General features: G+C 42.0%; 1 protein-coding gene across 2 annotated transcripts in view; it reads left to right on the top strand.

The window, feature by feature from the left end:
• The first annotated feature begins 3942 nt into the window (after positions 1 to 3942).
• The window catches only part of LOC106593662 (speckle-type POZ protein-like A), a 223217-nt gene continuing 199562 nt past the window's right edge, over positions 3943 to 27597 (top strand). Inside the window, exon 1 of one of the 2 annotated variants that reach the window (XM_045704961.2) lies at positions 3943 to 4268. The gene's annotated coding sequence lies outside the window, so the exon portion shown is untranslated. The remainder of the gene's footprint in view (positions 4269 to 27597) is intronic. The other variant, XM_045704960.2, reaches the window with a different exon arrangement.

Here is a 27597-nt window from a genome sequence, read left to right as displayed (position 1 = left end):
AGGCAGGTGAAGTCATTCCTGGGGTTAATAGGATACTACAGTCGGTTTGTACCTAACTTTACCGCAATAGCTTCTCCCCTCACAGACTTAACGAAGGCACGACTACCCCAGACGGTGCTATTGACGGAGGACACAGAGGCGGCGTTCCAGGCCCTGAAGGATGCACTATGGTCGCACCCGGTACTCATCACCCCGGACTTCTCAAAAAACCTCCTGGTCCAGACAGACGCGTCTGACACAGGGGTAGGGGCCGCTTTGTCCCAAGAGCAGGAAGGCGAGGAACACCCAATCATGTATGTCAGCAGGAAGCTCCTCCCGAGGGAGAAGAAGTACTCGATTGTCGAGAAGGAGTGCCTCACCGTGAAGTGGGCACTGGACACCCTCAAGTATTACCTCCTCGGGAGGAAGTTCACCCTGATCACTGACCATGCTCCCTTGTGTGGATGGCAAGAGGTAAGGACACGAATGACTGTCCTTACAAAGAATCTCTTTCTCTGTTGTCCACAGGTCGGGGGCCCAGCACGGCAATGCGGACGCCCTCTCCAGTAGGGATGCAAACCACGGTATACCACACCAGGAAATAGCAGTTATTATTTAGTGTAAAATGTGGATTTCAAAAGACATAAAATATAAGGTCTGGTGTCGTTTACCTTAAAAACACAAAAATATGTGTCCTGAAAGGGAATTTTACGCATTTTAAACACTTTCTGTTAGTGGATGTAGGTGTTTTTGCCATGTCCCCAGGTGCTATTTATCAACTACTTCAACAAGAAATATAAGCCTAAAATAATAAAATCGATAAAATCTCTTCATTATTTTATAGTCCTAGTTAGTCTCTTTCAATTGTATTTATTTTATTTAAGATTTTCTGTGTGTCCGTGATATCACTTTCTACCAGGTTAGTTTGTGGTAATTCTCCATTTAAGAAAACCCCTTCCTACAATAACACTACATTCAGCTGTCCTAATTTCTTTGGTGGGAAACCTATGGTGCAAAGCTACATAAATATCTACAGTGCCTTCAGAAAGTATTCAGACCCCTTGACTTTTTCCACATTTTGTTACGTCACAGCCTGATTCTAACATTTATTACAATGTGTTTTTTTCCTCCTCAATCTACACACAGTCTCATGACAAAGCAAAAACAGGTTTTTAGAAATGTTTGCTCATTTATAAAAAATAAATCACATTTACATTAGTATTCAGACCCTTTACTCAGTACTTTGTTGATGCACCTTTGGCAGTGATTAGACTCAAGTCTTCTTGGGTATGACACTACAAGCTTGGCACACCTGTATTTGGGGAGTTTCTCCCATTCTTCTCTGCAGATCCTCTCAAGCTCTGTCAGGTTGGATGGGAAGCGTCGCTGCACAGCTATTTTCAGGTCTCTCCAGAGTTGTTTGATCGGGTTCAAGTCCATGCTCTGGCTGGGCCACTGAAGGACATTCAGAGACTTGTCCCGAAGCCACTCCTGTGTTGTCTTGGATGTGTGCTTAGGGTCATTGTCCTGTTGGAAGGTGAACCTTCGCCCCAGTTTGAGGTCCTGAGAGCTCTGGAGCAGGTTTTCATCTGTACTTTGCCTCGATCTTGACTAGTCTCCCAGTCCCTGCCGCTGAAAAACATCCCCACAGCATAATTCTGCCACAGCCATGCTTCACCGTAGGGATGGTGCCAGAGAATCTTGTTTCTCATGGTCAGAGTCTTTAGGTGTCTTTTGGCAAACTCCAAGCCTACTGTCATGTGCCTTTCACTGAGGAGTGGCTTTCATCTGGCCACTCTACCATAAAGGCCTGATTGGTGGAGTGCTGCAGAGATGGTTGTCCTTCTGGAAGGTTCTCCCATCTCCACAGAGGAACTCTAGAGCTCTGTCAGAGTGACCCTCAGGTTTTTGGTCACCTCCCTGACTAAGGCCCTTCTCCCCAGATTGCTCAGTTTGGCCAGGCAGCCAGCTCTAGGATGAGTCTTGGTGGTTCCAAACTTCTTCCATTTAAGAATGATGGAGGCCACTGTGTTCTTGGGGACCTTCAATGCTGCAGAAATGTTTTGGTACCCTTCCCCAGATCTGTGCCTCGACACAATCCTGTCTCTGAGCTCTACGGACAATTCCTTCAACCTCATAGCTTGGTGTTTGCACTGACATGCACTGTCAACTGTGGGACCATATATAGACAGGTGTGTGCCTTTCCAAATCATGTCCAATCAATTGAATTTACTACCGGTGGACTCCAATCAAGTTGTAGAAACATCTCAAGGATGATCAATGGAAACAGGATGCACCTGAGCTTGATTTTGAGTCTCATAGCAAAGGATGTAAATACTTATGCAAATAAGGTATTTCTGTTTTTGATATTTAATACATTTGCAGACATTTCTAAAAACCTGTTTTCGCTTTGTCATTATGGGGTATTGTGTGTAGATTGCTGATGTTTTTTATTTATTTAATCAATTTTAGAATAAGGCTGTAACATAACAAAATGTGGAAAAGATCAAGGGGTCTGAATACTTTCCGAAGGCATTGTATTTGTCCATGTTTCATGTTGTTAGTTTGCATGTCCCACTCATACATTTCCACCCTGTTAGGCAAAATTATATCGATTTTTTTTTTTGAAATGTTAAAATATGTTTGATAGAGAAGTTTTCACCATTATGCTAGCTCAATCTCGCTTACTCACAGAGCAATGGCTAATTTAGGCTCAAAATTTCCACCCTGTTAGATTCCATCCACCCTGTTAGAATTATGCACAAATTGGAAAATGCACCCAAAAATCTGTGCCTGAACTTGACCAATATGTTTTTCTTAAAGTCAAACATGTCCTTTTTCTGATAGAATACAAAAAAAGGTTTTGAGGTCCAAATGACCCAGCTACTCAAACCCTAATCTATCGCATCTGATTAAATAATGATGGTTGATAAACTGAATCAAGTTAGTTACAACTGGGGGTGAAGCAAAAACCTACAGGAAGGTAGCTTTCCAGGAACAGGGTTGGAGAGCCCTGACTTTGGACATCAACAGCCAGCCAGGGTTTTAGTGTGTTTGGTCTTCGGTCTGTTGCGGGTAGAATAGCTCAGCCTCCTCATTGATAGCCCCTACTTTAGTGAACTTGCACAAGACATTGCAAGCCAAGAAATTGCAAAATACAACATTGCAATAGTCTATAGCCTACATATTTTGACTAACGGTGCACAGTTCTGCCTGGTGGTTGACACACCTACCTATGCCTGGCTGTGTCCCTCCCATCTCACTCGCTAGCTCACTCTTTGCTGTGAAAGATGAGATAGTTTGTGTTTTTTAAATTTATTTAACTAGGCAAGTCAGTTAAGAACAAATTCTTATTGACAATGACAGCCTACCCCGGCCAAACCCTAACAACACTGAGCCAGTTGGGTGCCACCCTATGCAACTCCCAATCACAGCTGGTTGTGATACAGCCTGGAATCAAACCAGGTTCTGTAGTGACCCCTCTAGCACTGAGATGCAGTGCCTTAGACCGCTGCGCCACTCGGGAGCCCGAAGTAGACTACGGCAAATAGTTTCCTCCACTGCAAAAATACTGAATCTTAGGAGTCAAGCTTGACGCCCAGAAATGCAAGTCGACCGCCAAGTAATTGAGGAATCGATTATTTTGGAGTCAACTCCTCACCACTACCTAAAGCACACCGATGCCGCATTTTATATCGCTGCATGATAAAACTGTGGGGAACAAAAATGAAATGTCAGAATATGGTTGGGGTGGTCATGTCCCCCCATCCCCAATGAAAGTTGTGCCCCTCAGCACAATGCAGTTGCAGCATATAATGATATTATATGAAAGTATATACATTAGTAGTGCAGTAAGGTGACAGAACTATTGCATTGGTCCGGTAGACAAAACTGACTTCAGTGTGTAAAGAATATGAATAAATGTTAAGTGTGTGGTAGAGTGCAGGAGTCAGCCCAGGGTTCAGCTGTTGGGGCAGTCTTGTGGCAGAGACTGGCTTTGAGACAGGTGGTCCGAGACCTGATGTTGACCTGGGCATAAGGAAGGCGGCAAATAGCAAGCGGGAGGACATTTTTTGTTATCTGGGAAGCTGCTTACTAATCTGCCTCCACCTACCTAGTAAAGTAGCCTATGATGTTAGACTCTGAAAAACATATACGTTTTACATAGCACTGAGCCTGAGAATGGTTAAAACGCAGTTTTCCATTGTTTAGCTAGCTAAATAACTGATGGTGGAAATGAACGGCTGAGATAAGATTCGTTGCATTTAGTGGAAGCATGGAAATGAAAGGTTCGTAGTTAAACATATTTTTCCATTTCCCGTAGCTAGCTAGCTACCAGTACTGTACCAAACAATCTAACGTTAGCTAGCTAATATGTTTTCCCTCAAAGAATAAGCATGTCGTTGGACGCCGATGTATTTCCAAAACAATATGCTCAAACATGCCTTGTAGCTCATTTCAATCATCACTTATTTTAGCATCTCTAACCAACTTGTACGATGATAGTTGGCAACACCAGTGTTTTTCAAATAATATTACGGTGTGGGGCCTTTGTTTCTAAGCGGTACTTGATATTGACCAATTAGCAACATCGGTTTTAGCTACCGCTAGCTAACTTGGTTAGCCAGGCCTGGTCAAGCAGAACAAACTTGTTAGCTAGCTACACTTTCCATTTAGTTATCCATGAGTTAGTTATACCATCATGGTATTGTTAGCTAACTAGTTAACCAGTTATTTAGTTGTAATTTTGATAGCTAGCTAACGTCTTCGCGATAACTAGCTAATTAACTAGCTTTCTACCTAGCATGAAGCAATGCTAGCAAGGCAGAATACAGCTTCACCAGCTAGCTAAACATGTCGCTAGCTAACAGCCCGTAGCAACAGCGCCTGCTTTTAACTTGCTATTGAGGACACGGGCTAGTTGGCTATTTTGAATATCGCTGGTTAACTTCAAAACCAGCTAACGTTGCTAGCCAAAAAAAACATCAGAACCGAATCTGGGCCAAATCAAGGATGACATCTTCTGGCTCATATTGTCAAATTAATCGTAGGCTGACAGACAATACCTGTCTTCACAGTTGATATTTCAGTACTGATATAAAAAATAAAAAAAACGGTCGACTAGCTAGCTAACATTCGCTAGTTTTGCCTGAAATGTGTGGCATTATATAGTAAAATGGGTCAAATTACATTACTAAAGCCCTAAAAAGTAGTTACATGTGGGATGCCTGATGATCAAGGTAACCGTTGATCATTTTGAGAACTAACTTCTGCTAGCTCAAGAATATCACACTACCTGTGTCATTTGACAGTAAGTCATAGCTACAACATCATAAAGAAAATGCTAACATACATGGAATAGAATTAACTTATTCTGACAATTTCAGTTGGCTGTTATCTGGGCATTGCTTGATCTGTGGCCATATCAGGTCAATGCTGCTATTTTAAAGACACTTCAGTTCGGGGAAAGACAGAGAAGAGTTTTGTAACCTTTATTTAACTAGGCAAGTCAGTTAATTACAAATTATTATTTACAATGACGGCCTACACTGGCTAAACCCGGATGAAGCTGGGTCAATTGTGCGCAGCACTATGGGACTCCCAATCACGCCGGTTGTGACACAGCCTGGAATCGAACCAGTGCCTTAGACCGCTGCGCCGCTTGGGAGCCCATTCGTTTTTATCTCAAACTAATTGTTGATTGGTTCCAACAAATGTCTGAATGTTCTGTCCTCAGAGTGGGGCCTCCAGACTGGACCATGAAGCAGTCAGTGATGAACTAGGTCCTAGGGAACACTGAATCATTCCTATTAATTAGATCACCCTGCCTGAGAGGTGCACACATGGGATACCATCAATAGCATGACATGGGGATCCCTAATAAATATTTATATTTATTATGGATCTCCATTAGTTCCTGCCAAGGCAGCAGCTACTCTTCCTGGGGTTTATTATGGATCCCCATTAGTTCCTGCCAAGGCAGCAGCTACTTTTCCTGGGGTTTATTATGGATCTCCATTAGTTCCTGCCAAGGCAGCAGCTACTCTTCCTGGGGTTTATTATGGATCTCCATTAGTTCCTGCCAAAGCAGCAGCTACTCTTCCTGGGGTTTATTCCTGCCAAGGCAGCAGCTACTCTTCCTGGGGTTTATTATGGATTCCCATTAGCTGTTGCAAAGGCAGCAGCTACTCTTCCTGGGGTTTATTATGGATCCCCATTAGCAGCTACTCTTCCTGGGGTTTATTATGGATCCCCATTAGCAGCTACTCTTCCTGGGGTTTATTATGGATCCCCATTAGCAGCTACTCTTCCTGGGGTTTATTATGGATCCCCATTAGCAGCTACTCTTCCTGGGGTTTATTATGGATCCCCATTAGCAGCTACTCTTCCTGGGGTTTATTATGGATCCCCATTAGCAGCTACTCTTCCTGGGGTTTATTATGGATCCCCATTAGCAGCTACTCTTCCTGGGGTTTATTATGGATCCCCATTAGCAGCTACTCTTCCTGGGGTTTATTATGGATCCCCATTAGCAGCTACTCTTCCTGGGGTCCAAACAATTTTAAAGCACTTACATTACATATAAAACAAAAGATAAAACAGTACATCATATAAAATTATTACACCACTACATATCTACAATACAAAGTGTTTGATACCACCATACAACAATATCACAATGTGTGCATGTGCATGTACTTTTGTGTGTCTCTTCACCCTCCCCGTTGTTCCATAAGGTGTATTTTTATGTTTTTATTTTATCTGATTCTACTGCTTCCATCAGTTACTTGACGTTGAATAGAGTTGCATGTAGTCATGGCTCTATGTAGTACTGTGCTCCTCCCGTAGTCTGTTCTGGACTTGGGGACTGTGAAGAGACCTGGTGGCATGTCCTGAGGGGTATGCATGGATGTCTGAGCTGTGTGCAAGTATTTTAAACAGACAGCTCGGTACATTCAGCTTGTCAACGCCTCTTACAAAAACAAGTAGTGATGAAGTCAATCTCTCTTCCACTTTGAGCCATGAGAGATTGACATGCATGTCATTGTTAGCTTTCCACTTACTTTTAAGGGCCAGCTGTGCTGTCCTGATCTGAGCCAACTGCAATTTTCCCAAGTCCCTCTTTGTGGCACTTGACCACACGACTGAACAGTAGTCCAGGTGTGACAAAACTAGGGCCTGTAGGACGTGCCTTGTTGATAGTGTTGTTAAGAAGGTAGAAACTAGGGCCTGTAGGACCTGCCTTGTTGATAGTGTTGTTAAGAAGGTAGAAACTAGGGCCTGTAGGACCTGCCTTGTTGATAGTGTTGTTAAGAAGGTAGAAACTAGGGCCTGTAGGACCTGCCTTGTTGATAGTGTTGTTAAGAAGGCAGAGTAGCGCTTTATTATAGACAGACTTCTCCCCATCATAGCTACTGTTGTATCAATATGTTTTGACCATGACAGTTTACAATCCAGGGTTACTCCAAGCAGTTTAGTCACCTCAACTTGCTCAATTTCCACATTATTCATTACAAGATTTAGTTGAGGTTTAGTGAATGATTTGTCCCAAATACAATGCTTTTAGTTTTGGAAATATTTAGGACTAACTTATTCCTTGCTACCCATTCCGAAACTAACTGCAGCTCTTTAAGTGTTTCAGTCATTTCAGTCGCTGTAGTAGCTACGTGTATAGTGTTGAGTCATTCGCATACATAGACACACTGGCTTTACTCGTTAGTAAAGATTGAAAAAAGTAAGGGGCCAGGTCTGATTTCTTACCAACTTATCCTCATTTTAGATCTGTAGTTCTTAATTTCTTAGCAATGTTAGCAAATATGTCACTATGCATATAGCCAGTTATTCACATTAATGTGTATTTGTATTATTGTCTCACTTGTCTAAATTAAAATAGTATGTACAGGCAAATAAGAAACAGAAGTTAGAAAGTGGCAGGTGTCTAGAGTGGTGGCAGGTCTGTTGAGACAGGCCATGAAACAACTAGCTAGATGCTAAGGAGACAGGCCATGAAACAACTAGCTAGATGCTAAGGAGACAGGCCATGAAACAACTAGCTAGATGCTGAGGAGACAGGCCATGAAACAACTAGCTAGATGCTAAGGAGACAGGCCATGAAACAACTAGCTAGATGCTAAGGAGACAGGCCATGAAACAACTAGCTAGATGCTGAGGAGACAGGTGAGACATGTCATGAAACAACTAGCTAGATGCTGAGGAGACAGGCCATGAAACAACTAGCTAGATGCTAAGGAGTCAGGCCATGAAACAACTAGCTAGATGCTAAGGAGACAGGCCATGAAACAACTAGCTAGATGCTAAGGAGACAGGCCATGAAACAACTAGCTAGATGCTAAGGAGTCAGGCCATGAAACAACTAGCTAGATGCTAAGGAGTCAGGCCATGAAACAACTAGCTAGATGCTGAGGAGACAGGCCATGAAACAACTAGCTAGATGCTAAGGAGACAGGTGAGACATGTCATGAAACAACTAGCTAGATGCTAAGGAGACAGGCCATGAAACAACTAGCTAGATGCTGAGGAGACAGGCCATGAAACAACTAGCTAGATGCTGAGGAGACAGGCCATGAAACAACTAGCTAGATGCTAAGGAGTCAGGCCATGAAACAACTAGCTAGATGCTAAGGAGACAGGCCATGAAACAACTAGCTAGATGCTAAGGAGACAGGCCATGAAACAACTAGCTAGATGCTAAGGAGCCAGTTGATACAGGCCATGAAACAACTAGCTAGATGCTAAGGAGTCAGGCCATGAAACAACTAGCTAGATGCTAAGGAGACAGGCCATGAAACAACTAGCTAGATGCTAAGGAGCCAGTTGATACAGGCCATGAAACAACTAGCTAGATGGTAAGGAGACAGGCCATGAAACAACTAGCTAGATGCTAAGGAGACAGGCCATGAAACAACTAGCTAGATGCTAAGGAGACAGGCCATGAAACAACTAGCTAGATGCTAAGGAGCCAGTTGATACAGGCCATGAAACAACTAGCTAGATGCTAAGGAGTCAGGCCATGAAACAACTAGCTAGATGCTAAGGAGACAGGCCATGAAACAACTAGCTAGATGCTGAGGAGACAGGTGAGACATGTCATGAAACAACTAGCTAGATGCTGAGGAGACAGGCCATGAAACAACTAGCTAGATGCTAAGGAGACAGGCCATGAAACAACTAGCTAGATGCTAAGGAGACAGGCCATGAAACAACTAGCTAGATGCTAAGGAGACAGTTGAGACATGCCATGAAACAACTAGCTAGATGCTGAGGAGACAGGCCATGAAACAACTAGCTAGATGCTAAGGAGACAGTTGAGACATGCCATGAAACAACTAGCTAGATGCTGAGGAGACATGCCATGAAACAACTAGCTAGATGCTAAGGAGTCAGGCCATGAAACAACTAGCTAGATGCTAAGGAGTCAGGCCATGAAACAACTAGCTAGATGCTGAGGAGACAGGCCATGAAACAACTAGCTAGATGCTAAGGAGACAGGTGAGACATGTCATGAAACAACTAGCTAGATGCTAAGGAGACAGGCCATGAAACAACTAGCTAGATGCTAAGGAGTCAGGCCATGAAACAACTAGCTAGATGCTAAGGAGACAGGCCATGAAACAACTAGCTAGATGCTAAGGAGTCAGGCCATGGAACAACTAGCTAGATGCTAAGGAGTCAGGCCATGAAACAACTAGCTAGATGCTAAGGAGACAGGCCATGAAACAACTAGCTAGATGCTAAGGAGACAGGCCATGAAACAACTAGCTAGATGCTAAGGAGACAGGTGAGACATGTCATGAAACAACTAGCTAGATGCTGAGGAGTCAGGCCATGAAACAACTAGCTAGATGCTAAGGAGTCAGGCCATGAAACAACTAGCTAGATGCTAAGGAGACAGGCCATGAAACAACTAGCTAGATGCTAAGGAGACAGGCCATGAAACAACTAGCTAGATGCTGAGGAGACAGGCCATGAAACAACTAGCTAGATGCTAAGGAGTCAGGCCATGAAACAACTAGCTAGATGCTGAGGAGTCAGGCCATGAAACAACTAGCTAGATGCTGAGGAGACAGGCCATGAAACAACTAGCTAGATGCTAAGGAGACAGTTGAGACATGCCATGAAACAACTAGCTAGATGCTAAGGAGACAGGCCATGAAACAACTAGCTAGATGCTAAGGAGACAGTTGAGACATGCCATGAAACAACTAGCTAGATGCTAAGGAGACAGGCCATGAAACAACTAGCTAGATGCTAGGAGGCAGGTGGCAGGCCATGAAACAACTAGCTAGATGCTAAGGAGACAGGCCATGAAACAACTAGCTAGATGCTGAGGAGTCAGGCCATGAAACAACTAGCTAGATGCTAAGGAGTCAGGCCATGAAACAACTAGCTAGATGCTAAGGAGACAGGCCATGAAACAACTAGCTAGATGCTAAGGAGACAGGCCATGAAACAACTAGCTAGATGCTGAGGAGACAGGCCATGAAACAACTAGCTAGATGCTGAGGAGACAGGCCATGAAACAACTAGCTAGATGCTGAGGAGACAGGCCATGAAACAACTAGCTAGATGCTAAGGAGCCAGGCCATGAAACAACTAGCTAGATGCTGAGGAGACAGGCCATGAAACAACTAGCTAGATGCTGAGGAGACAGGCCATGAAACAACTAGCTAGATGCTAAGGAGACAGGTGAGACATGTCATGAAACAACTAGCTAGATGCTAAGGAGACAGGCCATGAAACAACTAGCTAGATGCTAAGGAGACAGGCCATGAAACAACTAGCTAGATGTTAAGGAGACAGGTGAGACATGTCATGAAACAACTAGCTAGATGCTAAGGAGACAGGCCATGAAACAACTAGCTAGATGCTAAGGAGACAGGCCATGAAACAACTAGCTAGATGCTAAGGAGACAGGTGAGACATGTCATGAAACAACTAGCTAGATGCTAAGGAGACAGGCCATGAAACAACTAGCTAGATGCTAAGGGAGACAGGCCATGAAACAACTAGCTAGATGCTAAGGAGTCAGGCCATGAAACAACTAGCTAGATGCTAAGGAGACAGGCCATGAAACAACTAGCTAGATGCTAAGGAGACAGTTGAGACATTACATTTACATTACATTTTAGTCATTTAGCAGACGCTCTTATTCAGAGCGACTTACAGTAGTGAATGCATACATTTCATACATATAATTTATTATTTTCATGAAACAACTAGCTAGATGCTGAGGAGACAGTTGAGATTAGGGTTGCGTCCCAATATTATCTCCTTTCACCCAAAGTGTGCATTCGTTCTCTACTTTCCACATCTGAAAGCATTGGATTGGTGAAGGCATGGTCTAGTGGGAGTTTGTACCATATATATATTTTTTAATTAAGCTTAATTTAACCAGGCAAGTCAGTTAAGAACAAATTCTTATTTACAATGACGGCCTACCTCGGCCAAACCCAGACGACGCTGGGCCAATTGTGCGCCACCCTATGGGACTCCCAATCATGGCCGGTTGTGATACAGCCTGGATTCGAACCAGGGTGTCTGTAGTGACACCTCTAGCACTGAGATGCAGTGCCTTAGATCGCTGCGCCACTACTCATTTCAAAATAACCATACATTGAACAATAACAATAAGCATAGAGGACATGTCCCTCATCTTATAGCAGGCAGCAATGTAGTGCGCGGCCAACCCACAGCTCTCTGCGTCCTCCCCCAACAGGACGAGTAGTCTATCCTCATCAGAGAGGTCTTTGAAACCTTGAATAAGGGTTTAAAATTTGGGGAAATTACACTCTAATTGTTTTACATTTTGTCAGGAAATGCAGCTCAGGTTCTGCTGTTGTGCAGTGGTTGCACAGCCTTTCCTCCACAGGGAGCCAGGTTTTCCTGTGTCTACCCTTCTCAATGGCAAGGCTGTGCTCACTGAGCCTGGACTTTGTTTAGGTTTTTCTAAGGTTTTGTTCAGTAACCATGGTCAAATAGTTAGCCACGGTGTACTGTCAATTTAGGGCCAGATAGCACTGCATTTTGCTTGGTGCTTGTTTCCCAATAAGTCATGTATTTTATTTTGACTGTGTTATAATTTGGTTTATTCTGATTGATTGGATGTTCTGGTCCTGAGGCTTCAGTGTGTTAGTAGAACAGGTTAGTGAACTCAGCCCCAGGACCAGCTGGATGAGGGTCCTGAGGCTTCAGTGTGTTAGTAGAACAGGTTTGTGAACTCAGCCCCAGGACCAGCTGGATGAGGGGACTGAGGCTTCAGTGTGTTAGTAGAACAGGTTTGTGAACTCAGCCCCAGGACCAGCTGGATGAGGGTCCTGAGGCTTCAGTGTGTTAGTAGAACAGGTTTGTGAACTCAGCCCCAGGACCAGCTGGATGAGGGTCCTGAGGCTTCAGTGTGTTAGTAGAACAGGTTTGTGAACTCAGCCCCAGGACCAGCTGGATGAGGGGACTATTTTCTTTGCTCAGCTCTTGGTATTGCAGGGCTTGGTAATGATATGAGAGGGGGTCACTGTATTTTAGATGTTTCCAAAACTTAATTGCTCTTTTTTGAGTTTTTATTATTAGTGGATATTGGCCTAATTCTGCCCTGCATGCATTGTTTGTAGTTTTCCTCTGGACACGTAGGAGAATCTTATAGAACTCTGCATGCAGGGTTTCAATGGGGTGTTTTTCCCATTGGGTGAAATCTTGTTTTACTAGGTATTAATAGGTATTTCAATTTGAATTCATTTTTTAATGGTGTATATTGCCCTGCGTGCTTTCTGGCTTTTTGGTTCTGAGTGTATGTTTATAGAGTTTTAAAGTCTCACAGTAATGAAGGCGTAATTCACCATTATTTGGGTCTCTGTGCTTTTGGTTGGATAGTGTTCTAGTTTTTTTCCTTATAATTTTACAATCTGCATCAAACCAAGTTGTCATCTGTGATCTTTTTATTTTTATAAATTTCAGTTGTGCTTCTTTTGCCATTTGCCTGAATATATTGTTGATGTTTTTACTGCTAGATCGATGCCTTCTTTTACTGTGAGTGAATGTGGCATCCAGAAAGTTATCTAAGAGTGTTTGGATATTTTGGTTCCAGGTTGCTTTCTGGTATTCTTCTGTGCTGTTTTGGGCCCATCTGTATGAATTTCTAATATTGTACAGCTTACTGGGCTGTGAATGTGTGGTTGTTTCCATGTCTGTTCTTTTGAGGAACAACGTAATTTGGCTGTGATCAGACAGAGGTGTTAGTGGCTTGACGATGAATGAGCTGAGAGAGAAAGGGTCAATGTCTGTGATCATATAGTCTACTGTGCTGTGGTCAAGAGGTGAGCAGTAGGTGAATCTCCCCAAAGAGTTCCCCCCGTAACCTACCATTGACAAAGTACAGACCCAGGCTTCTACAGAGCTGCAACAGATCCCTTCTGTTGTTGTTGATGGTGCTGTCACTGTTGTTTCTATGGGGGAGATTAAGGCAGTTAGAAACAGTATGGCCTGTAATAAAGCTGTCCCCTCGTGGTCGTTAGATCAGGTAGTGCTCCTGCGCATTTGTGTCCCCACAGATGAGCACATTTCCCTGGGCCTGGAAATAGCACATCTTCCTCAAGGGTGGGGATTATCTCCTCTGTGTTATATGGGTGATTCTGAGGGTGGGGAATATCTCCTCTGTGTTATATGGGTGATTTTGAGGGTGGGGATTATCTCCTCTGTGTTATATGGGTGATTCTGAGGGTGGGGAATATCTCCTCTGTGTTATATGGGTGATTTTGAGGGTGGGGATTATCTCCTCTGTGTAATATGGGTGATTCTGAGGGTGTCTCCTCACCTTTATTTAACCAGGTATTTATATATTATATATATAACCCTAACCCTTTATTTAACCAGGTAGGTAGGTGTTAACTAGAGGACCCCTTCCCGCTCTGATCCCGGTACCGGGATTTATTGACAAGATACCATGGCGGGAAATTCAAAACTGCAAGAATCTAATAATTTCAATTTCTCAAACAATCAACTATTTTTCACCATTTGAAAGATAAACATCTCCTAAATCCAACCACATTGTCCGATTTTCAAAGAGGCTTTACGGCGAAAGCATAAAGTTAGGTTATGTTAGGAGAGTACATTGAAAATAGCTGTGTGTAATGTTTTGTCAATTCAAAGACAGGCGTCACCAAAAGCAGAAAACCAGCTAAAATTATGCACTAACCTTTGACAATCTTCATCAGATGACACTCCTAGGACATTATGTTAGACAATACATGCATTTTTTGTTCCATCAAGTTCATTTTTATATCCAAAAACAGAATTTTACAGTGACGGGGAAATTCAGATTTTTTTTCCCTCAAATGCTTCCGGTGAATCAGCGTTACAATTTACAAAATTACTATTCGAAAACATTGGTAAATTATAATATTGTCATTCAAAGAATTATAGATTAACATCTCGTAAATGCTACCGCATTGCCAGATTTCTAAATAACTTTACTGGGAAATCACACTTTGCAATAAACGGGGTGCTGTGCTAAGAACAATAGGCTAGGTGATAGATGTTAGCGCCATCTTGGAACCATCTAATATCAATAATACTATTGTAAATATTCCCTTACCTTTGATTATCTTCATCAGAAGGCACTTCCAGGAATCCCAGGTCCACAACAAATGTTGTTTCTTTCGAAAAAGTTCATAATTTATGTCCAAATAACTCCCAAGTTGTTCCATGTTGTTAGCGCGTTCAGTAGGCTACTCAAAATGTAGGGCGGGGGGGGTGGGAAAGTCACGACGAAAAGTTAAAAAAAATCTATTTACGTTCGTTCAAACATGTCAAATGTTGTTTAGCATCAATCTTTAGGGCCTTGAGAACGTGAAACGGATAAATATTTCAACAGGACCTCTCCTGTGACTTGATAAACGTTTGAAATACAAAGTCTCATCTCACATGAACGCGCATGTGCGCGCAATAATGAAGTGACGACCTCCCAGCGACGTCAACTTCCCTTCCTTGTCATCCGGTCTCTGTTCATCATAGACGCTTCAAACAACTTTATAAAGATCGTTGACATCTAGTGGAAGCCGTAGGAAGTGCAAAATGAATCCTTTGTCACTGTGTGTTCTATTAGCAATGACTCGAAAATAGTACAGCCACAATATTTTCATTTCCTGCTTGTATTTTTCTCTGGTTTTTGCCTGCCATATGAGTTTTGTTATACTTACAGACACCATTCAAACAGTTTTAGAAAATTCTGAGTGTTTTCTAGCCAAATCTGTTAATAATATGCATATCCTAGCTTCTGAGTTGGTGTAGGAGGCAGTTAAAAATGGGCACATCTTTTTTTCTAAATTCTCAATACTGCCCCCTAGCCCCAACAGGTTGTCCAGCCTCTGTGTCAGATTTTTAAAAGGCTTTATGGTGAAAGCAAACCATGCGATTATCTGAGGACAGCGCCCCGCATACAATAGCATGAAAAATATTTTTCAACCAGGCAGGTGCGCCACGAAAGTCAGAAATAGCGATAAAATAAATGCCTTAACCTGTTAGGGCTAGGGGGCAGTATTGACACGGCTGGATAAAAAACATACCCGATTTAATCTGGTTACCACTCCTACCCAGTAACTAGAATATGCATATACTTATTACATATGGATAGAAAACACCCTAAAGTTTCTAAAACTGTTTGAATGGTGTCTGTGAGTATAACAGAACTCAAATGGCAGGTCAATACCTGAGAGATTCCTTTACAGGAAGTGGCCTGTCTGACCATTTCTTGAACTTCTTTTCCATCTCTATCTTTTACTAAGGATCTCTGCTCTAACGTGACACTTCCCACGTCTTCCATAGGCTCTCAGAGCCCGGGAAAAAACAGAATGTCGTCATTCCAGCCCCAGGCTGAAACACATTATCGCCTTTCTCAAGTGGCCGATCAAGGGACTCTGGGCTTATGCGCGTGACCCGACCGCCCCCGCCTTTGTGATTTTTTTCCTCTGTTTGCCGAAAAGGAGATTCCCTGTCGGAATATTATCGCTTTTCTACGAGAAAAATGGCGTAAAAATTGATTTTAAACAGCGGTTGACATGCTTCGAAGTACGGTAATGGAATATTTAGAATTTTATTGTCACGAATTGCGCCATGCGCGCGACACTTCTTTACCATTTCGGATAGTGTCTGGAACGCACGAACAAAACGCCGCTATTCGGATATAACGATGGATTATTTTGGACCAAACCAACATTTGTTATTGAAGTAGACGTCCTGGGAGTGCATTCTGACGAAGACAACAAAAGGTAATCAAACTTTTATAATAGTAAATATGATTATGGTGAGTGCTAAACTTGCCGGGTGTCTAAATAGCGAGCCCGTGATGCCTGGGCTATGTACTTAGAATATTGCAAAATGTGCTTTCACCAAAAAGCTATTTTAAAATCGGACATATCGAGTGCATAGAGGAGGTCTGTATCTATAATTCTTAAAATAATTGTTATGCTTTTTGTGAACGTTTATCGTGAGTAATTTAGTAAAATGTTAGCGAATTCCCCGGAAGTTTGCGGGGGGTATGCTAGTTCTGAACGTCACATGCTAATGTAAAAAGCTGGTTTTTGATATAAATATGAACTTGATTGAACAAAACATGCATGTATTGTATAACATAATGTCCTAGGGTTGTCATCTGATGAAGATCATCAAAGGTGAGTGCTGCATTTAGCTGTCTTCTGGGTTTTGGTGACATTATATGCTAGCTTGAAAAATGGGTGTCTGATTATTTCTTGCTTGGTACTCTGCTGACATAATCTAATGTTTTGCTTTCGTTGTAAAGCCTTTTTGAAATCGGACAGTGTGGTTAGATTAACGAGAGTCTTGTGTTTAAATAGCTGTAAAATAGTCATATGTTTGAGAAATTGAAGTAATAGGATTTTTAAGGTTTTGAAAATCGCGCCACAGGCTGCAAGTGGCTGTTACGTAGGTGGGACGAATTCGTCCCGCCTAGCCCAGAGAGGCTAACTTTGAAGATCATCTTCTGTTGGCACTCCAAAAGGTCCCAGCTACATCACAAATGGTCCTTTTATTCGATAAAGTCCTTCTTTATATCCCCAAAAACTCAGTTTAGCTGGCGCGCTTCATTCAATAATCCACCGGTTTCCCTCCTTCAAAACGTATACAAAATGAATCCCAAACGTTACCAATAAACTTCTCCATTATTATTTTTTGGATGGTTTGACCTCAGGTTTTCGCCTGCCATATCAGTTCTATTATACTCAGACATTATTTTATCTGTTTTAGAAACTTTAGAGTGTTTTCTATCCAAATCTACCAATTATATGCATATCCTAGCTTCTGGGCCTGAGTAACAGGCAGTTTACTTTGGGCACACTTTTCATCCAGACGTCAAAATACTGCCCCCTAGCCCAAAGAGGTTTAAAAGTAGCTAGTGATACATTTATTACTAGAGGTCGACCGATTAATCGGAATGGCCGATTAATTAGGGCCGATTTCAAGTTTTCATAACAATCGTTAATCGGTATTTTTGGCCACCGATTTGCCGATTTAAAAAAAAAATAAAAAAAAAAAATAATAATATATACAAAAATAAACTATTAAAAAATATTTACAAAAAAATAAAAATAAATGTATTATAATAATAATAATATATATATATAATTTTTTTTTATACCTTTTATTTAACTAGGCAAGTCAGATTAAGAACACATTCTTACTTACAATGACGGCCTAGAAACGGGGGTTAACTGCCTTGTTCAGAGGGGATTCGTTTTTGCAACCTTCGGTTACCAGTCCAACGCTCTAACCACCTGCCTTACACTGCACTCCACAAGGATTAACAGGCTGACTACTTGTTACGCGAGGGCAGCAAGAAGCAAGGGTAAGTTGCTAGCTAGCATTAGACTTATAAAAAACTATCAATCTTAACATAATCACTAGTTAACTACACATGTTTGATATTACTAGTTTATCTAACGTGTCCTGCGTTGCATATAATCGATGCAGTGCCTGTTAATTTTCATTGAATCACAGTCTACTTCGACAAACGGGTGTTGATTTAACAAGCGCATTTGCGAAAAAAGTACTGTCGTTGCACCAATGTACCATAAACATCAATGCCTAACAGGAGTATTTAGACTTAGCCACCCGTTAGATAAAATACGGAACGGTTCCGTATGTCACTGAAAGAAAAAAACGTTTGTTTTCGAGATGATAGTTTCCGGATTCGACCATATTAATGGCCATAAGGCTCGTGTTTCTGTGTGTTTATAATATTATAATTAAGTCTATGATTCGATAGAGCAGTCTGACTGAGCGGTGGTAGGCAGCAGCAGGCTCGTAAGCATTCATTCAAACAGCCCTTCGCTGTGCTTCAAGCATTGCGCTGTTTATGAGTTCAACCTGGGTGGGTATAATTTGTGGAACATTCCAACAGGAATCTATTACAAAAACTTCGTAAATAACAAGGTTTCCAAAAAACAACGCATACAAAGTTGTATAGCGGCAGAATAAGATACCGGGTAGGGAGGATGCGGCTAGGGATACCGTCTGGGCCGGCAGCCTTGCGAGGGGTTAACACGTTTAAATGTTTTACTCACTTTGGCTGCGGTGAAGGAGAGCCCGCACTCATCACGTTTATTCCGAAAAATGTCTCTCCTCACATGTCTGTTTGCCTATGGACAAACATTAAGAATAAGCTACGTGGTGAGTTGATGCCTATTCGGCAGCTAGTTAGCTAGGTTTGTATGCGTTGCTACTTTGTATGCGTTGTTGGTTGGCAACCTTTTACTTTACATTTTTTGGAACAGATTCCTGTTGGAACGTTCCACAAATTATACCCACCCCTTCAAGCCTGTCAACTCCCAAGATGAGGCTGGTGTAACCGATGTGAAATGGCTAGCTAGTTAGCCGGGTGCACGCTAATAGCGTTTCAAACGTCACTCGCTCTGAGACTTGGAGTAGTTGTTTCCCTTCCTCTGCATGGGTAACGCTGCTTCGAGGGTGGCTGTTGTCGATGTGTTCCTGGTTTGAGCCCAGGTAGGAGCGAGGAGAGGGACGGAAGCTATACTGTTACACTGGCAATACTAAAGTGCCTATAAGAACATCCAATAGTCAAAGGTATATGAAATACAAATCGTATAGAGAGAAATAGTCCTATAATTCCTATAATAACTACAACCTAAAACTTCTTACCTGGGAATATTGAAGACTCATGTTAAAAGGAACCACCAGCTTTCATATGTTCCCATGTTCTGAGCAAGGCACTTAAACATTAGCTTTCTTACATGGCACATATTGCACTTTTACTTTCTTCTCCAACACTTTGTTTTGCATTATTTAAACCAAATTGAACATGTTTCATTATTTATTTGAGGCTAAATTGATTTTATTTATGTATTATATTAAGTTAAAATAAGTGTTCATTCAGTATTGTTGTAATTGTCATTATAACATTTTTTTTTAAAGAATCGGCCGAATAATCGGCATCGGCTTTTTTCGCCCCTCCAATAATTGGTATCGGTACCGGCGTTGAAAAATCATAATCGATCGACCTCTATTCATTACATCCAATTTTTTATTATTAGTGGCTAGAGATTTGAGTCAGTATGTTGGCAGCAGCTACTCAATGTTAGTGATGGCTGCTTAACCTGTTATGGATAGGGGGCAGTATTTTCACGGCCGGATAAAAAACGTACCCGATTTAATCTGATTATTACTCCTGCCCAGAAACTAGAATATGCATATAATTATTAGCTTTGGATAGAAAACACTCCAAAGTTTCTAAAACTGTTTGAATGGTGTCTGTGAGTATAACAGAACTCATTTGGCAGGCCAAAACCTGAGAAGATTCTATACAGGAAGTACCATGTCTGACCATTTCTTGGCCTTCTTGATTATCTCTATCCAAAACAGGGGATCTCTGCTGTTACGTGACACTTCCTACGGCTCCCATGGGCTCTCAGAAGGCGGCAAAAAGCTGAATCGTGGCTTTGCAGGCCCTGGCTGAAAAACATTAGCGCGTTTGGATAGTGGCCGGTCAGAGTACTATGAGACTGAGGCTCGTGCACGAGTCGACTCCATGTTTACTTTCTCTCTCTTTGAACGAAAACCACCACTCCCGGTCGGAATATTATCGCTTTTTTACGAGAAAAATGGCATAAAAATTTATTTTAAACAGCGGTTGACATGCTTCGAAGTACGGTAATGGAATATTTAGAATTTTTTGTCACGAAACGCGTCGGGTGCGTAACCCTTCGTCACCCTTGGATAGTGTCTTGAACGCACGAACAAAACGCCGCTATTTGGATATAACTATGGATTATTTTGAACCAAACCAACATTTGTTATTGAAGTAGCAGTCCTGGGAGTGCATTCTGACGAAGAACTCCAAAGGTAATCAAACTTTTCTAATAGTAAATCGGGGTTTGGTGAGGGCTCAAACTTGGTGGTTGTCAAAATAGCTAGCCCGTGATGGCTGGGCTATCTACTCAGAATATTGCAAAATGTGCTTTCACCGAAAAGCTATTTTAAAATCGGACACCTCGATTGCACAAAGGAGTTCTGTATCTATAATTCTTAAAATAATTGTTATGTTTTTTGTGAACGTTTATCGTGAGTAATTTTGTAAATTCACCGGAAGTGTTCGGTGGGAATGCTAGTTCTGAACGTCACATGCTAATGTAAAAAGCTGGTTTTTGATATAAATATGAACTTGATTGAACAAAACATGCATGTATTGTATAACATAATGTCCTAGGCGTGTCATCTGATGAAGATCATCAAAGGTTAGTGCTGCATTTAGCTGTGGTTTTGTTTTTTGTGACATTATATGGGTAGTCTGATTATTTCTGGCTGGGTACTCTGCTGACATAATCTAATGTTTTGCTTTCGCTGTAAAGCCTTTTTGAAATCGGACAGTGTGGTTCGATAAAGGAGAGTCTTGTCTTTAAAATGGTGTAAAATAGTCATATGTTTGAAAAATGGAAGTTTGGGTTTTTTTGAGGAATTTGTAATTCGCACCACGCCTATCATTGGATATTGGAGCAGGTGTTCCGCTAGCGGAACGTCTAGATGTAAGAGGTTAACAGTCTGATGGCCTTGAGATAGAAGCTGTTTTTCAGTCTCTCGGTCCCAGCTTTGATGCACCTGTACTGACCTCGCCTTCTGGATGATAGCAGGGTGAACAGGCAGTAGCTCGGGTGGTTGTTGTCCTTAATGATCTTTTTGGCCTTCCTGTGACATCGGGTGGTGTAGGTGTCCTGGAGGACAGGTAGTTTTCCCCCGGTGATGTGTTGTGCAGACCTCACTACCCTCTGGAGAGCCTTACGGTTGTGGGCGGAGCAGTTGCCGTACCAGGTGGTGATACAGCCCGACAGGATGCTCTCGATTGTGCATCTGTAAAAGTTTGAGTGTTTTTGGTGACAGGCCAAATTTCTTCAGCCCCTCTTCACCGTGCTGTCTGTGTGGGTGGACCATTTCAGTTTGTCTGTGATGTGTACGCCGAGGAACTTAAAACTTTCCACCTTCTCCACTGCGGTCCCGTTGATGTGGATAGGGGGGTGCACCCTCTGCTGTTTCCCGAAGTCCTTGATCATCTCCTTTGTTTTGTTGACGTTGAGTGTGAGGTTATTTTCTGACAGCACACTCCGAGGGCCCTCACCTCCTCTATGTAGGCCGTCTCGTCGTTGTTGGTAATCAAGCCTACCACCTGTTATGTCGTCTGCAAACTTGATGATTGAGTTGGAGGCGTGCATGGCAACGCAGTCATGGGTGAACAGGGAGTACAGGAGAGGGCTGAGAACGCACCCTTGTGGGGCCCCAGTGTTGAGGATCAGCGCGGTGGAGATGTTGTTTCCTAGCCTTACCACCTGGGGGCTGTCCCGTCAAAGTCCAGGACCCAGTTGCACAGGGCGGGGTCGAGACCCAGGGTCTTAATGACGAGTTTGGAGGGTACTATGGTGTTAAATGCTGAGCTGTAGTCGATGAACAACATTCTTACATAGGTATTCCTCTTGTCCAGGTGGGTTAGGGCAGTGTGCAGTGTGATTGCGATTGCGTCGTCTGTGGACCTATTTGGGGCAGTAAGCAAATTGGAGTGGGTCTAGGGTGTCAGGTGATATGGTCCTTGACTAGTCTCTCAAAGCACTTCATGATGATGGAAGTGAGAGATAATCAGCCAATTCATATTCTCTGTTTAGGGCCGACTAGCAATTTAGTCGGCTTTGGGATTTTGTTTTGTCTTTCCAATGTTGTAAATATCAGTCCTTTGATTGGTTCGTGATTTTGTTTATTTGAATTCTTTCTTTTGAAGAAGTGCTGGTGTCGGCTTGGTTGGTTAGGTCCAACACCAGCTGACCTAGAGGGCTCGTTTCTGGGTCAGCTCTTGGGTTTCAAGTGCTTGAATTTAGATGTAGACAAAAATGTTATGATATTTTTCTGCATTTTCATTACCACTGGAAAGCGGCCCAATTCTGCCCTACATGCATTAGTTGGTGTATTTCTTTGGGCTTCTTTAGAATTTTCCGACAGAATTCTGCATGTAGGGCTTCAATTGGATGTGTGCCCACATTTTAAAGTCCAGTTTATTGAGTGGCCCCCAAACCTCACTTCCTTTTGAGGTAGTGAGGTAGGATTACACTCTCAAATATTTTGATCCAAATTCTAAATGTTTTGTTGATTTTGAATAATTTCATACAATGCTCTGCGGGCTTTTTCTTTCAGTGCATTCACTGGGCTCCAGAGTGGCGCAATGGTCTAAGGCACTGCATCTCAGTGCTAGAGGCGTCGAATCCAGGCTGTATCACAACCGGCCGTGATTGGGAGTCCCATAGGGTGGCGCACAATTGGCCCACCGTCGTCCGGGTTTGGCCGGTGTAGGCCGTCATTGTAAATAAGAATTTGTTCTTAACTGATTTGCCTGGTTAAATAAAGGTTAAATAAAATTTAAAAAATTCACTGCCATATTAAAGTTTCCCTATGCACATATGTTCAGACTAAGGTATGAGTCATTTGCACATATGGTCAGACTAAGGTATGAGTCATTTGCACATATGGTCAGACTAAGGTATGAGTCATTTGCACATATGGTCAGACTAAGGAATGAGTCATTTTTTGTGTGTTTGATAATGGTGTTGTTCAGGGTGAATTTATATTTGTGTTTCTGATGTTTTCTGGAAAAGTATTTTCTGCCATGGCCCAGTTATGGCAATATTGTTGAATGTGAAGGTTCTGTTGAAGACCTTTGGCTGGTGATAGAAGAACCAAATCTTCAGCATATAGCAGGTATTTTACCTCTCTACCTCAAATAGTTGAGTCCTGGGGCTGGAAATTGGTCCAACATGTCTGCTAATTCATTGATATAAATGTTAAAAAGGTTTGGACTCAAACTGCAGCCTTGTCTCACACCTTGACGTTGTGAAAAAAATTCTGTTCTTTAGTTTTTGATTTTTATTGCTTACTTGTTTTCTGTGTACATACATTTTCTTAAGTCCTACAGCTTACCACCAAGCCCACTTTGGAGAATTTTGAAGAATAGCTCTTTGCGTCAAATAGAATCAAATAATTGTTTTAAGTCAATAAAGCAAGCAAAGATTTTGCCCTCTTTTTTTAGTGGACGTGTTTATTAATTAGTGTGTAAGGTGTATATATGGTCAGTAGTGCGACGGTTGGGGAGAAAGCCAATTTGACATTTACTTATTACATTTCTTTCTTGAAGAAAGTTTTGATGTCTTGGATTCAAAATGCTTCAGAAAACCTTTCCCAAGTGGCTGTTTATGCAAATTCCCCTGTAATTGTTGGGGTCTGATTTGTCTCCACTTTTGTAGATAGGGGAAATGTCTGGTTCCAGACATTAGGAAAGCAGCCCGAAGTTAGTACCATGTTGAACAATTTAAGCACAGCATTTTGCCACTCAGGTGTGCTGTTTTTCAGCATTTCATTTCTGATGTTATCTAGACCACAAGCCTTTGGTTTTATAGATTTGAGCTTTTCATTTAGTTCCAGTTGGGTTATTGGGTAATCTAATGGATTTTGGTTTTTAATGACTGATTCAAGGATGTTATATTTTTCTTGGATTTCTAATTGGTTATGTTGTAAGTCTTTTTGTGGGATGTTTTTGTATAGATTATCAAAATAAGTTTTCCAAATGTCTTGTGTTTCAGTGTATGTTTCTACTGTTTCAGAGTTTCACAGTATTCATAGCGTAGCTTTGGGTTGGTTTGCTGCTTATGTTTTTCATTTGACATTTGTCTTAGAAAATACCTAATTGTTTACATTCGTTATCAAACCATTTTTCAGAAACATGTTTTCTTTTTTTACTGATGTTGCATTTCTTTGGTTTTTGTCAAATTGGCTTTTGATGCTGCTTTTTGGAATATGCAATAGATGTTTTGTGTAGCCAAATTGACACTTCATTGTTTTGGTATTGTGAGTTATTGAAGAACTGTATAGAGTTCATCATTTCATTTGAGTTCAATGTTTCAATGAAGCTCTCTGCACTGTTTGGAGCCCATCTGTACGATTTGGTTCATGTAGAGTTTATTGGGTTGTTTTTTGAATGAGTATTGCCGGTTAATTTCTTCAGAAACACGATCTGTCTGTGATCTGACAGTGAATGCACTAATGGAGGAGGGGTCAATGTCAGTGATGGCATAATCGACTACACTTGTCCCACGAGCTGAGGAGTAAGTAAACTGACCTAAAGAGTCCCCACTGATTCTACCATTAAACATGTACAGGCCTAAGGCTCGACAGAGATGCACTAACTCCTTCCCGTTTTTGTTCAGTATTTGGTCAGGACTGTTTCTATTATTTATAATAGGGCTACAGTACAAGGAGGGGTGTTCAAATATGTGGTGGTTACCTCCCTCATCAGTGTAGTCAGGCTCAGAACCTGTTCTTGCATTGAAATCAACACAAAGAAGCACTTTACCCTCTGCCTGAAACTGAATGATTTCTGTAAGGAGATTGTCGTCAAACTGATCATCGTTTATATGATGAATCTGAAGGAGGAGCATAAGCTGCACATATGTAGACATCATTATCACAATAGATTTTTGTTAAGTTTTAGTCCAGTCCTGCTTATGCCAAATGATGATTCCACCTGAATCCCGGGCCCCGTTTAACATGTTTATGTTTGATTGATGGTAGTAAACTTTCCTTAGAGCCTGAGGGACACTGAGTATCAATGTCTCCAACAGTGTTGTAAAAATGTGCAAATAGTTGAAGTATGAAAAGGAAAATAAACAGAGGTTGTATTTACAATGTGCTCCACTGGTTGCCTTTTTCTCATGGCAACTGGACACATCTTGCTGCTGTGATGGCACACTGTGGTATTTCATCTAACAGATATGATTGTTGATCAATATTTGACTTGTTTTCAAATTCTTCGTGGGTTTGTGCTATTTGTGGGAAATACAGTGCATTTGGAAAGTATTCAGACCCCTTCCCCTTTTCCACGTTTTGTTACAACCTTATTCTAAAATTGATTAAATAATTTTTTCCCCTCATCAATCTCCACACACTACCCCATAATGACAAAGTGAAAACAGGTTTTTAGAAATGTTTGCCAATGTATATGTGTATATAAAATAAAAATGACCTTATTTACATTAGTATTCAGACTCTTTGCTAATAGACTCGAAATTGAGCTCAGCCTATAGGGAGGAGGTCAACGACCTGGCAGTGTGGTGCCAGGACAACAACCTCTCCCTCAATGTGAACAAGATAAAGGAGCTGATCATGGACTATAGGAAAAGGAGGGCTGAACAGGCCCCCATTAACATTGATGCGGCTGTAATGAAGCGGGTCGAGAGCTTCAAGTTCCTTGGAGTCCACATCACCATCAAACTATCCAAACACACCAAAACAGTTGTGAAGAGGGCACAACAACACCTTTTCCCCCTCAGGAGACTGAAAAGATTTGGCATGGGTCCCTAGATCCTCAAAATGTTCTACAGCTGCACCATCGAGAGCATCCGGACTGGTTGCATCACCGCCTGGTATGGCTACTGCTCGGCATTTGACCGTAAGGCGCAACAGAGGGTAGTGCGTACAGCCCAGTACATCACTGGGGCCAAGCTTCCTGACATCCAGGACCTCTACACCAGGTGGTGTCAGAGGAAGGGACAAAAATTGTCAAAGACTCCAGCCACCCCCAGTCATAGACTGTTCTCTCTGCTACCACACGGCAAGCGGTACCGGAGCACCAAGTCTAGGACCAAAGGGCTCCTTAACTGCTTCTACCCCCAAGCCATATGACTGCTGAACAATTAATCAAATGGCCACCTGGACTATTTACATTGACCCCCTCCCTCTTTGTTTTTATACTGCTGCTACTCACTGTTGATTATCTATGCGTAGTCACTTTACAAATTACCTCGACTAACTTGTACCCCCGCACATTGACTCTGTACCGGTTCCCCTGTATATAGCCTCCACATTGACTCTGTACCGGTACACCCTGTATATAGCCTCCAGATTGACTCTGTACCGGTACACCCTGTATATAGCCTCCACATTGACTCTGTACAGGTACCCCCTGTATATAGCCTCCACATTGACTCTGTACCGGTACCCCCTGTATATAGCCTCCACATTGACTCTGTACAGGTACCCCCTGTATATAGCCTCCACATTGACTCTGTACCGGTACCCCCTGTATATAGCCTCCACATTGACTCTGTACCGTAATACCCTGTATATAGCCTCCACATTGACTCTGTACCGTAATACCCTGTATATAGCCTCCACATTGACTCTGTACCGTAACACCCTGTATATAGCCTCCACATTGACTCTGTACCGTAATACCCTGTATATAGCCTCCACATTGACTCTGTACCGGTTCCCCCTGTATATAGCTTCGTTATTGTTACGCAATTTTCTTGTTACTTTACATAAAAAACTTTATTTAATTATTTTTTATAGTTTCTTAACCAACAATGCAGTTCTAGAAATAGAGTTAAGGGCTTGTAAGTAAGCATTTCACAGTAAGGTCTACACCTGTTGTATTCGGCACATGTGACAAATAAGATTTGATTTGACCTCAGACTGGGGCGAAGGTTCATCTTCCAACAGGACAACAACCCTAAGCACACAGTCAAGACAACACAGGAGTGGCTTCGGGACAAGTCTGAATGTCCTTGAGTGGCCCCCAGCCAGAGCCCGGACTTGAACATCTCCGGAGAGACCTGAAAATAGCTGTGCAGCAACGCTCCCCATCCAACCTGACAGAGCTTGAGAGGATCTGCAGAGAAGAATGGGAGAAACTCCCCAAATACAGGTGTGCCAAGCTTGTAGCGTCATACCCAAGAAGACTCGAGGCTGTAATCGCCGCCAAAGGTGCTTCAACAAAGTACTGAGTAAAGGGTCTGAATACTTATGTAAATATGATTTTTTTTTTATTTTATTCATTTGCTAAAATAAAAAATACTGTTTTTGCTTTGTCATTATGGGGTATTGTGTGAAGATTGAGGGGAAAAAACAAACAATTTAATCCGTTTTAGGATAAGGCTGTAATGTAACAATGTGGGAAAAGTTAACGGGTCTGAATACTTTTCGAATGCACTGTATGTGTCTAATGTGGTCATACAATTGGCAGGAGGTTTTCAGATTCACATTGAGTGTTTA

Source organism: Salmo salar, chromosome 21 (assembly GCF_965601325.2).
Source record: "Salmo salar chromosome 21, fSalSal1, whole genome shotgun sequence".
NCBI lineage: Eukaryota > Metazoa > Chordata > Actinopteri > Salmoniformes > Salmonidae > Salmo > Salmo salar.
The sequence above is the reverse complement of the archived record's forward strand: the minus strand, read 5'-3'. Positions and strand labels throughout refer to the sequence as shown.